The sequence below is a fragment of the Bactrocera tryoni genome, chromosome 2 (assembly GCF_016617805.1).
Source record: "Bactrocera tryoni isolate S06 chromosome 2, CSIRO_BtryS06_freeze2, whole genome shotgun sequence".
Taxonomy (NCBI): domain Eukaryota; kingdom Metazoa; phylum Arthropoda; class Insecta; order Diptera; family Tephritidae; genus Bactrocera; species Bactrocera tryoni.
Genome location: NC_052500.1, coordinates 9,986,328 through 9,997,842, shown reverse-complemented (window position 1 = coordinate 9,997,842; position 11,515 = coordinate 9,986,328).

Genomic DNA, 11,515 nt, shown 5'->3' with positions numbered 1-11,515 from the left:
CCTTAGGGGGATTTTAAGTTATGTGCACACTGTGGCAGTTTTTTTTGAAAGTTTTTTTTGAAGCGTAATTCATTGGTACAATTTTCTAAAATAGCTAAACGCTCTCAGAATCAAAATCATTCTAAATTCTTTTATTTGTATGCATAGTTTAAGGTGTGTTCAGACAAGGCAAGTGGCATACTATTGCATTGAAAACTTTTGAAAATTAGTTGCAGTCGCAAAAATCTGTGGAAATAACTTTAAAACATTGATTTTTATTTTCGAAAATATTAATATTGGCTTGGTCGAAAAAGTCTTTTCGTATTTTGTCAATAGATGTCGTTGCAGTCGTATATCTCCAGTGCTACCAATCATATTGTGTCCTACCATATAGTGTTGGAAAGGTGAGATTTTAAGTTTCATTTAACAAAAAAAATTTAAATTCGAGGAAGTTGGAAAAAAGATCTCTTCAAAAATGAGTGAAAACTTTTAATTTCCAAAACTACTTTTCGTTTGTTGAAAAAACCCTTTTCGTTGCCATGTCTAACCACACCCTTATATAAATACAAGTATATATATGTACGTATTTATTTTGCTGTTTAACGCTGTGTATACGATTGTAAACAACAGTGTTCTAAATGTTGTTGCAACATGTTGTTCGTACATATGTTTTGCTTGTTTGTTTGGGTGTGTGGGACTCGGCATTTAACACCTCATGCCATGGCGTTGCTACCACATACCACAAACGTGATTAACTCTTTAAATGGAATGCGGCAAGCGGAGTGCCCTTTTTTGGACCTAGATGGCAGTCCATAATACTTGGAGTGTGAAATCTTACTGGCGCATAGTTGGGCATAAGTACAAATGCAGTTGTTGTAGGCCTTTAACGAACAGTATAGTGTTGATTTGAGCGCATTCAGTTTACATTCAAGTTGTTGTCGTTGATCTAGTGTTAATTGCGCTGGTGGGAATTTTTGCCTTTCCAAGTTGGTTAATTGGAGAATTTCAAGTATAATCGTTTTGTGCCTAAGCAATGTGCAGTTTGTGCGCAAGTGCCATACATACATACATATGTACATATATATATATATGTAGGAATATTAAAGTAGTGACACTAAATGGTCCATATTTGTAGGGGCGTTATTAACATTTTCTGTTTAAGTTGAATGAGTCATTATAATGAGCGCTAAGGAAGGTATTTTTTGAATATTTTCGCTCTCAATGTTTCCATTTTATCACTGCCACGGCTTGGGTTGTTTGATATTTTTTTCTTGCCCGTTTTCAGAATATCAATTTTTTCAAAGTCTCTTCAATTATTTATCAATATTAATGTTGTCGCCGGGAAATATTCCTCTTCGCACTAACACTTCTTCATCAAAGTACGGATAAAAAACAGCACGCCAGTCGTTTCTACTTTCCTCTGCTTCCACCGGCAGGTTCTAAATCGAATACTTGCAAAGCTGGAGTGTTCTTATCCATCCGGACAACATGACTTAACCAGCGCAGTCGCTGTCTTTTGATTCGCTGAACTTGGTCAATGTCACCGTATTTATCGTACAGCTCATCGTTCTACCGACTTCGGTATTCACCAATGCTCAAAGAACCATAAATCTTCCGTAATATTTTTATTTCGAACCGTCTTAAGCCCGACTCATCAGCTGATTTCAATGCCCATGCCTCGGGACTATATAGCAGGATAGGAATAATGAAGGACTTGTAGAGTTTGGTCTTTGTTCGTCGATAGAAGATTTTACTTTTCAGTTGCCTACTCAGTCCAAAGTAGCACCTGTTGGAAAGTTTAACAAAATAACGTCTTCAAAGTTATGACTGTCAATAGTGGCGTCGAGCCAAGTCGTGTTTGCGACGACTGTTTGCTTGATGACAGGAGATATTTCATACTGTCCTCGTTCACAACCAGAACCTTACGCTTGAATGCTTGGAGTCTCTGAGTGATGAAGTTCAAAGCCAGCCAGGTTTAGTTTCTATACGATAGCGCTGATTTAAAACCTGCTGCATCGATTGCAGCCGTCCAAACACCACTTTTGCCTTGCTTATCCTACAAAAGGTATCCGAACGTGTTCCTCCGTCCGTTGTTATAATCGTACCGAGTAAGCAGAATCTGTCACAGACTCGATATCATCACTGCCAATCTTAATTAAGTTTCTGTTAAAGTGATGATCTTGACCGTGCTAAATTGACTGCCTTATTGACCTTTCCTCGCATGTCGCAATGCCCAAGTCCTCGAGTTGTCTTGTCAGTTTCCATACCTTGCTTGTTTTTTTGTATAGGGTGAGCATGCTTACGACGTCGTCTAGGACGTTAGCGTAAAGTAGAGGAGGGAGAGGGCAACGTTGCCATGTTTCGGGTGTGAGACTTTCGAACTTTTCTGATTGTCACAGAAAACTTAAGCTCCACGACCAGCCATCTAATTTTTTCTCTCAAATTATATTTTATATCTAGACCAATTTTTCCAAAAAAGCGATCACACATTTTTTCGTAGTTCCCATTGGCACCGTTTCCCTTGAGAGGGGTCACGGCAAATCATTGTTGTTTTAATTTGTTGGTTGCTAATTTTTGCAATTCATATGAGAGATTTTTTGTTTATAGTATTTTGTTTAATCACTTTTTAACCATATTTTATACTTCTTGTCGCCTCTGCTCAGTAGTAGAAGCGAATTGGCTTTGTATGCCTGGGGGACCACCACCGAGTGCTTTCACCGCAATTAGAGAGTCTATTACATTGCGGCGCTTGCACACTGCGATGGGTAGCGGTGACAGAAGCTTTCGCTCAGAAAAGTCACCGCAGAATGATCCACCAAGGTGAGAATTGGTTTTTGCTTTTGTTGCTTTGCTGCAATTGGGGAGGGAAATGCAGTCAACCCTTTCAACCATGGGGCTACGGACCGCTGATAATTCACTGTACAATGAAGCTATAAATGTGACTAGCTGACGAAAAAGTCTCTGTGAATTACAAAGCAGTGAAAAATTCAATGAGAAAAAAGTTTTTTTTATAGCCTTAACTTGCCTGGTGGTTGAAAATTGTGAGCCTGTTAAAAGCTTTTACAACCTTTACGCACACATTTAGACAAGTATATCTTTTGAAAGTTATTTTTTTCTGTTTGCAACCCTTAGAATGGCTGCTGCTTATTAGATTTTAGTGGCTTAGAAGTGAATTTCAGCTGTTATTCAAACGAAGAGCCTTCCGGTTGGTATTAATATATTAAAACTTATCCCTGAGAGGTTCGGCGTACTCAATAATTGCTAAGGATCCCTTTCAAGGGTGATACACTTAGCATAACGAACCTCCAACTTTTCGATACCATTTTTGTAGTACGATTTGTCCTTTGCTTCAAAATATGCCTCATTTTCTGCTAAAACCTCTTCATTCTATGCAAATTTCTTCCCAGCGAGGAATCCTTTGAGATCTGACAGCAAGAAATAGTGACTGTGAGCCAGATCTAGAGATCATGGATTTTTGCAATCGTTTTCAGGAACTAGTGGCACGATGCATTGTCTTGGTGAAACAGCACTTTCTTTTTCTTCAGATGTGGCCACTTTTCGGCGATTTCGTCCTTCAAAGGACCCAATAAGGCTAGGCAATAGTCGCTGTTGATGGTTCTTCATTTTATAGTCAATAAAAATTATTCCATGGGCATCCCAAAATACAGACGCCATAACCTTTCAAGTCGACTGTTGCGTTTTTTCACGCTTTAGAATGGTTTCAACGTGCGCAGTCCACTTTTAAGACTGTTGTGTTCATCCATTATCACATATCTACACAAAAACTCGGGTTTATTACGCTTGAACATCTCCAAACACTGCTCCGAATCATCAAGTGAGATCGCGCGAGAGACACTTTGTACATGGTCACACACAAATATTCTTGAATGACATGATCCACACCTTCAGTTGATATCTCCAGAGTACCTGATATCTCAAACAACTTCGGTTTACGGTTATTCAAAATTATTTTGTGGACTTTTTTGACGTTTTCATCGGTAACAACCTTCCATTGCGTTTACCGTCTTCGGTGCTCATTCCAACAAGTCTAAACTTAGCAAACCAATCCTTACTGATTGATTTTCTTCTGGTAGTGTCCGAAAACTCTTCACCAAGCCCAGTGATTGCTTCAACTGTATTTGTTCCCAAAAAGCAATATTTTCGCAACACTCCTCATTGGTTTTTATTAATTTTTTCGAAAAAATAAAAGTTGCTTCACCCAAAATGATATCATTCACAAACTAATGATCCGACAGCTGTCAAATTTATACATGCGCCTTTGGAGGGTTAAGGTTAAGGCTAACTAAAATTATATGAATTTAGTTCTAGTTGCGCCATCTATGTGTCCAGCTGAAAGAATTTCGTCGGCTTTTTTTTGGTTCCACAACACACTTTACTTGATTCCGTTCAGGTTAGATACAAGCAGTCCCAAATGTGACGGTACTTACACATTCCGCGGCTATAAACTGTCCACAGCATGGTATTAACCTCTGTGCGGCACTTAAAATTTGTACAACAACAAAATCTCAATCGAAAAGTCCTTCAAAAAATGTACTGAAATAAAGAAATTCATTTCGTAGAAATCGTACAACTTCCATAATGGTTTTAATTAACACTTAAGCACGAAATGGTGCTGCTTGTCGAAGAGTGATTGCGACGATGAAATGCCGTTGATGGCCAATGATTATTCATAAACCACCAGCAATGTCCACATACTGCGCACTCTACTCAAGCAGCCGCCGGTATGAAAGAAAGAAGAAGCAGTGGTAGAGGCAGAAGAAAAAGTGGTTGGAGCAGGAACGTAAGCACTTTAGTGCTATCGACACAAATGCCACAGAGATTTTTTTTCGTTAACGTCGTAATGACTGACTACCCAGGGAGCTGGAAATAAATTTCAAAACAAAATGAAGAAAAAAATCAAATAAAATATGTATAAGCAGGCAAATAAAAGTGGCGTGATTATCAATTGCACAGGTTGAGAAGAATGCTGGACCGAGGCCCAGGCGCAGGCGCAGGCGCTCACACACAATTTAAATGTTACCATAAACAAGAGTAATTTAAAAGTAAGTGCTGGCGAATGAAACGCATGTAATGCACCAAACCAAAAATATCACCAACAACAACAACATCTGATTTTTATGCATACAAATGTACAATCATATAATAAAGGTAACAAGAGTCGAATGAGGAATGTTTAATAAAACATGGCAAACAAGCTGAAGCAGCGGCCAGCAGCGCCGGTGGTCCAAAACCAATAGTGGAAGTCAATGCAACAACAATAACAACATCAATAATAAAGCAACACTAAGGCATAAGTAAAAGAAATAATGAAACAAATCATAGAATACCCCGCGCTGCACACCCCCTTATCCTTAAAAAAATAATAATAATAAAAGTAACAATAAGAATGATGGTGCTGACAATAGCAACAACAGTCCAAATCTGCCTAACAACGAAGCGAGGAGCAAAAAAAAATTATAAATCGATTATATGTTGCAACTGTGAGATACAAACATAAGAGCAACAACAGGGCGTCGAAAGGGTAAATATTGAACTAACACACATATAAACATACAAATCATATGCGCTGCATTCAAATTAGAAAAAAACGACACATTTCTGAATGAGCAATAAAAAATGAAAAAAAATCGTTAACTTCAGTTGCACCGAAGCGATAATACCCTTCACAAATGAAGCTGTTTTCATAAAAAATTTTGATTTTGAACGTTAAGTTTGTATGGCAGCTATATGCTATAGTCGCTCGTTCTGAACATTATGTTCAGATGTTTGTACCGTTGCATTCAATAATAATCCATGCCAAATTTCTTGAAGATATCTCGACAAATGAAAAAGTTTTCCATACAAAAACTTGCTTTTGAACGTTAAGTTTGTATGACAGCTATATGCTATAGTCGTTCGATCTAAACAATATGTACGGAGGTTGTACCGTTACCTTCAATAATAATCCATGTCGAATTTCTTGAAGATATCTCCACAAATGCAAAAGTTTTTTATACAAAAACTTTGATTTTGAACGTTCAGTTTGTATGGCAGCTATACGCTATAGCCGCTCGTTCTGAACATTATGTTCAGATGTTTGTACCGTTGCTTTCAATAATAATCCATGTCAAATTTCTTGAAGATATCTCGACAAATGAAAAAGTTTTCCATACAAAAACTTACTTTTGAACGTTAAGTTTGTATGGTAGCTAAATGCTATAGTCGCTCGATCTGAACATTATATTCGCATGTTGTACCGTTACTTTCAATAGTAATCTACACAAAATTATTTGAAGATATCTTCACAAATGAAAAAGTTTTTCATACAAAAACTTGTTTTTGAACGTTCAGTTTGTATGGCAGCTATATGCTATAGCGGTCCGATATCGGTGATTCTGACATATAAGTAGCATATTAAAGAAATATGGATATGAGCAAATTTTCAGAACGATATCTCAAAAACTGAGAGACTTGTTCATATACAAGAAAACAGAGGGACATACGGAGATAGCTATACGTTGTTCAGGGTATATACAAAAAAAAATACAACAAAAAACGCTAAAAAAAACTTCATTCCCATGTCCAACTCAAATACGGTTTCCCACAAGCCTGCTGTGCGCCATAATGGCCGCTCGCCGCATGCATTGAGCCTTAAGCACACACACGCACACCTACTTATATTACTACGAGTGCGTTTGGTGGTATGTGCCGTGCTTATGCGTGGCGCGCATCATCGACCGCAGACTGCTGTATATCATAATCTTAACAACTCTTAACAAGCCAGAACGAATTCCGAAATTCAAATACAACAAACACAATAACATAACAAGCGGAGCTTAAACAAATCATTGAGTCACAAAACAGTGCAGCAAGAGCGCCAAACGCAGTTAGTAACCGCTACCCATCAGCGTCCATCCTTTAATATATCTCACAGCCCCACAGACACACGCACACACACCCAACTACATTTGTATATCACTTCCATACGTATGTTTGTATGTAGATTTGTGCGCCACTCATAACTTCTGTTTCGTTTTGTTTTTGGTGGCGCTGTGAATTTCAAGCGCCACCATTGACTTGAAGTGCTTGTTTGTTGTATTAAATGCCAATACAACTGCTGCGTTCGCTGACTGGTTAACAATAATAAAACACTACACCAAATGATGATAGCTTCTCGCATTTTGACGGCGTGTTGCGCTGTGCGCCTGTGTGCATGTATGTATGTGTGTGTGTTCTGGCAGCTGTACTTAGCTGTGTGCGTGAAGTGACGTGGGTTGGCGCTTTTTGTGCGAATATACTTAAATAGTTGGCGCTTTGTGTTTGTTGTTGGCTGGCAAGGAGTGGTGCAAAGGATAGTCTTTTTGACGGGGCGGTCGCTTGATTGAAGTTCATGTAGCTATGTGTTTAGAAAATATTTATTAGAATATATTTATATATGCGCATCGGTCTTCTCCATAAAGGAAACCTAAAAATAAAAAATCTTGTTAAGGGGTTACAAGGGTTTCCTTGGCTAAAAAACAGCCTTTTTCAACAATTTTTTTCTCATATAAAAAATGAAATAGTATTTTATTAGAATTTTTTATAAATATACATTAGCAAAGAAATTTTGAAATTTTCGGGAAAGAATATTTTTAATTCGGCCATTTCGACGCCATTTCCGGGGAGACCCCTCCGAAAAAAAAGCACCCGCGTTGGCAGCATAACTCCTTACAGGATCATCCTAAGTGAAAAAATACGTGTTTTAGTTAAAATCTCAACTAATAACTTGGATGAAGGAAAAAAAACTGAAAATTGGCCTTTTGACAGACACTTTTACAAAAAAATGAAAATTTCGCGACATTTTTTTTTAAATAGTTGTAAAAATCCTTCGTCCAAGTCTTTAATTGTATATCTCAAAGACCTGTAAAATTGCATGAAGATCGCTTGAGTAGTTTTCGAGAAATCTTGGCAACCGATTTCAAAAGCACAGTTTCGAAATAAAAAAATCGATTTTTTGAAACTGCTTAACCCATGCAACCCCTTCAGGGACTCATGTAGTGTGACTGCCTAAAAAATGTCGAATTTTGGGTATTCAAAAAAAAAAAACTTTTGTATCGATTGTTTTAAATTCTTAGAGCATATTTAGACATGTTCTCAGAATACACATTTTCAAAAAAAAAAATTTAATATTTTTGGAGTTATACGAGGACACCTAAAAAATTCAAAATCTTATTATATTAGAAGATATTCTTCGTAGAAATCAAAACCGATAAAAAAAAATATATAAAAAAAAATTGAATTTTATGCTAATTTTGGTCGTTTTTGGGCTTTCAAAATTTGATTTTTGAGCAGTCAAAAAGTTAGGTCATTGTGTGTAGAATTGAGATGTTTTCGAGTTATTACTAAAGCATATTTGAAAAAAGATGTTTCAACAAAAAAGGGTTTAAAGATAAAGTGATGGAACTGATTGAGCGGCTACCCTTTAAATGGCTGTAACTCAGAACTATTGGAGAAATCGATTTGAAATTTTTATGTGTTATTCTTAAAGGTATAAACATATCGAAAAAATTAAAGAAACTTTCCTTGAAAATTGTCGCGTTTGGGATCAGAGAGATAGCAAAGGATCGATCAACAAATTTTGGTTAATAAAACGTGTAATGCTAGATTTGCACCAAAAGATCTCAGTCTGAATGACGCCAAGTAATGGTCGTAAAAGAGATGTTTGACAACGTTGCTGAGAACCCCATATTTATCAACCGCATCATTCTGGCGACAATACTTGAATTAATTAGATTATGAATGTGACAACGAAACTGTCATTCAGCATCGAATAGGGTCCTATATGTCAAGCTCATACCTTACCTTTATTAACCAGTGTGACAACTAAATCTCAATGAAGTTCCATACCGATAACAAAATAGCCTAAAGAAACATGACGAAAATAACAGTGTCTAAAAGTCCTGAAAGAAGTTTCCGAACTAACTACCTCTAGCATGACTAACCATGTGAAAATCTTTTTGATATCATAATTATCACTAAATTCGATTCTTTGGTGGAATGTTCGCTTATATGTATATATATATTTTTTTTGGTTTTGAAAAGTCCAGCGACATGAAACATTTTTTCAAATAGAGTATACTCAAACTAAATTGGGCTTTGGTGCCAGCCTATATCCAACCAGTACTGCCAGACGTGACACTGGTTCAGGGCAAGAAAAATGTCACATCAGCGTATATTTTTTCTATATATTGATTCTAGTTTGTGCTTTAACCTTTTACAGAACGCAGCCAGTCAGTACGTCAAACGGTTTGTCAACAATATTTACGCCTTGTTAGATCAATATTGGTAGAAGCAATTTGTAGCTGCTCCAAATTGCCACAGACGCTTCCGTTTGGTGGCGCATCCTGCAACAGAGGAATTTTAGACATTTATGTCTATATACTATATGTTCTTCTCTTCCCTGTTATTATTTTTAGTTTTTTTTTATATTTTTTGAATTCGCTGGTGGTCCTTTTTTGGAACTGTTGAACAAACTCGTTAATTATTACGCCAAACAAGAAGAAGTGAAACACAATAAATGTCTCTTCCTTCATATATTGCTCATTTAGCGTTCATTTTTTTCCTTCATGTCTTTGGTATGTGCGTGTGAGTAAGCTGCGTTTTATTTGCCGCCTTAATCAGTATTTATGGCGTTGCGCATGCGCACCAATCGTTCGTAGGAGATGCTTGATGGCACACCCATACACATACAACTTATATATGCATACGAGTATATTCTTAATATGGGTAGCGTTATATGTTTGTTTGGCAATTTGCTTTGTATCAGTGACGATGATCATATTGTTAGCAGCTTGTTAGCCATTTTGTCGACTTATACACACATACAAATGTTGTTAAGTATAAATATATACACACACTTGTATATGCGAATGTTGTAGCGCAGATATTTTATGGCTTTGGCCATTTCCTTTACTCATAAAAAACAGTATAAATTTGCGGTTAGTTGAAAATGAATGGGCGGTAGTGTTGAAGTTTTGAATGGCTCGCAGGAATGCTTGACAGCCAATTATATACATATGTGCATATATAGCTAGTTATGGCACTGACATACTTGTATATACTACATGTATAAATTATAACTGAGTATATAATTTTTCATTTTTTTGATAATGTGTTTAATTTATTTTTTGTTCGTTGAATTCTTTCAAGGTTGATATTAGAAATGGTGATTTCTGGGATATACGTGTAATTTAGGGTATATGATTGTGAAAGCCAGGATCAGTATGAATTCTTTAATATTATTCAAAGCTATTCTGACATGCATTTTATGGGATTCCTCTCTATAGATCCTTAGATCCACCGAGACATTTCTTCTGATTCAGAAGCAGAAAATATTACGAGAGAACCAGTTACTTTAGTGAAACGAGGTGTATTAGCAAACAATTTTCATTATTACCAAGTATCTTAATCACCTTCTCCTCTTCAGTCGTCGATCCTACACTCTTTTTAATGTAAATTTTCAGATCCACTTCTGTCGTATATATTGTGTAGGCGATGGGTAGTTAGTATTTATAATGAACTTGAATGAACCAAATATGTACCATTTTGGTCGCCCACTTTTTGCCATTTTTCCTCTAGAGACACCTCCTCTAGAGACACCTTATTCCATCAGCGTAAAACTTTTCTGGTTTCTCGGCGAAAAACTGCGACAAATAATTTTTACAGGCTTCTCTTGAAGCCAACTTTACTCCATTAAAGGAGTTCCGCATTGACCGAAACAAATGTTAGTCCGATGGTGCAAAGTCAGGGCTATTCGATGGATGCATCAAAACTTCCCAGCCAAACTCTCCCAATTTTTGATGAGTCATTAAAAATGTGTGTGGTCTAACGTTGTCCTGATGGAAGACGAAGCCTTTTCTGTTGATCAGTTCTTGCCGTTTTTTCGATTACTTCCTTCAATCTCATCGGTTGTTGACTGTAAAATGTAGAATCAATCATTCGACCAGGTTGGAGCAGCTCATATTGGATGATTCCTTTCCAATCCCACCAAACATTCAGCATAACCTTTCGAGGCGCTAATCCTGGCTTTGCGACCATTTGTTGAGCTTCACCACACTTGGACCATGATTTTTTTCTCACATAATTGTCGTATTTGATCCCCTTTCGTTTCCTGTTACCATTCGCTTCAGAAATAGTTCGATTTCATTTCGTTTCAACAAGGCATCGTAGATGTTAATTCGATTCATTAAATTTTTCACAGACAATTCATGTGATACCCAAACATGGAGCTTCTTTTTGTAGTTAGCCTTTTTTTAATGGTACAAAACCATTTGATGATGAATGTTAAGATCCTTAGCGATATCATGGCTGCTTATGTGACGGTCCTGGTCAATCTTTTCCATAATTTCATTGACTTTTTCAACGATAGGTCGACTAGAGCGAGGTGCATCTTTCACATCGAAATTTCTAGAACGGCAGCGAGCGAACCAATGTTATGCTACACGAACTGATACGGAATCGTCTCCGTAAACTTCAAAAAGTTCCTTGGTGCCTTGTG